This window comes from Mandrillus leucophaeus, unplaced genomic scaffold, assembly GCF_000951045.1.
Source record: "Mandrillus leucophaeus isolate KB7577 unplaced genomic scaffold, Mleu.le_1.0 Scaffold57, whole genome shotgun sequence".
In the NCBI taxonomy this organism is placed as follows: Eukaryota; Metazoa; Chordata; class Mammalia; order Primates; family Cercopithecidae; genus Mandrillus; species Mandrillus leucophaeus.
Window position 1 is genome coordinate 4,938,749 of NW_012106141.1, and position 1,654 is coordinate 4,940,402.

Genomic DNA, 1,654 nt, shown 5'->3' on the forward strand with positions numbered 1-1,654 from the left:
AGGCCAGTTTTACTTGATGAAAGCAAATAAATATCTACTATTTCAGAAAATCTACCAGGAATGGTAACAATGAAAAATGAAAAAAGTTTTCCTTTACAGTGACTTTCCCTACTAAAACTAAAGATAGTTTTGAAAGACAGCAAACGCAACCAAGCACAAACAGCTATAAAGTTCAAAGAAGCCTCTGACCCTGTAAAATCAGTTCACCTGAAAAGATGTAACCTTTGATGCAAATAAAATTCTTGTGAAAACAACACTGACCATTCCCCAAAGAATATAAAGCAGTGCTGAAAATTCACCCATGTTTAAGCTTCAAAGGTTATTGTGACTAATGTATAAATTCTGACAGTGTCATGTTAGCAGGTAATTAAGCTTAAGAAAACACATACTGAAGAATTTACAGAAGCCTTAAAAGAAAATATTAATTTTCTAAAGTAGTATATCTGAAGAATGCATAATTCAGTAAGTTAATAACTTAAAAAAGTAACCTAAGAACCCTTAAATGCCATTCTCCCTGTCACTGCAGAATTGCAATTTCAGGCCTCATGGTTATGATGAACCAATCTAACAATATTCTGGGTTTATCATTCTTGCTATAGATTAAGAATTCTCCAGGGCAAAAGTCCTAATCCTGTATAACTACCTATATGTTGCAATAAAAACCTCCGGACTTCAATGAAAAATAAAAACTTCCAACTACTGACTTCCCAGAGTTTCCAGGCAGCCCTTTAAAATGCGTTTTTAATGAAACCTTCGTGTCTGGTAGTCAGAAAAGACTCAATAAACTCCCTCTCTCTATACTTACCTTCAAAATTGCCTTTTTACTGAGTTTTGCTCTTCTTGAAATGTGGGAGTTTGAAAGTGAAATACTTTTTATAGTAACTAGTTCAGCGACATCTAAAGGAGCCTTTGGGGTTAACATTCACATACAGGCCAGCACAAGTAGCCAGGCATACAAGGATAATGTGATTATGGTGTTAGATTATCCTTAACCATACCACTGCAGAAATGGATTTTTCTCTAAAAGTAATCATTTTCTCTTTCTCCTCTCTCAACCATGTGGTCAAGAAGAGAAGAGTTATAGGTTTAAAAGTGACCTAATATTAAAAAGCTGTCACAAAATCATAACACTCCTCTTAACCCTCAGTTTCCGAAAGATAAGACGGGCTAATACCATCTTCCCAAAAGTAATTACACCATTTAGGCACTACACAAAAGCAAAAATTGGCCTATAAGAGTAACACATCACAGGACAAGGAAAGAGAACAGGTTCCCAGGGAGGTCCTGTAGTCGAATTTTGCTCCATTACTGATTATGAGACCCTGAGAAAATCACTCTTTATGATCAGCTTCTTCTTTGGGGAAATGGAGAAAATAAAGGAGATCATGAATATAAAACCATCTGTAAACTGGCAAGTATTAGACAAATGTGAAAACACTAGTGGCAGCAGCATAAACAAAATTTCTATGTTAACATGAAAAACTTGACTGTGAACACAAGTAATTTAGAGCATTGGCCTGGAGACGGCAAATATGGAGGAGGCAGCCTCTTAATTTGCTCTAAATCTCCCCGGGTCCTCTTTTTCCCAGAGCTCCAGAAGGGAGAACTACATATAGGTAAAGGGGAGTGTCTAGTTTTCCCAGAGATCACCCAA

At 36.3% G+C, this 1,654-nt stretch overlaps 1 protein-coding gene across 1 annotated transcript in view; it reads right to left on the bottom strand.

The window, feature by feature from the left end:
• The window catches only part of KCTD6 (potassium channel tetramerization domain containing 6), an 8,539-nt gene extending 7,135 nt beyond the window's left edge, over window positions 1-1,404 (bottom strand). Inside the window, exon 1 of the mRNA XM_011998370.1 lies at window positions 806-1,404. The gene's annotated coding sequence lies outside the window, so the exon portion shown is untranslated. The remainder of the gene's footprint in view (window positions 1-805) is intronic.
• Between the last annotated feature and the right edge of the window lie 250 nt (window positions 1,405-1,654).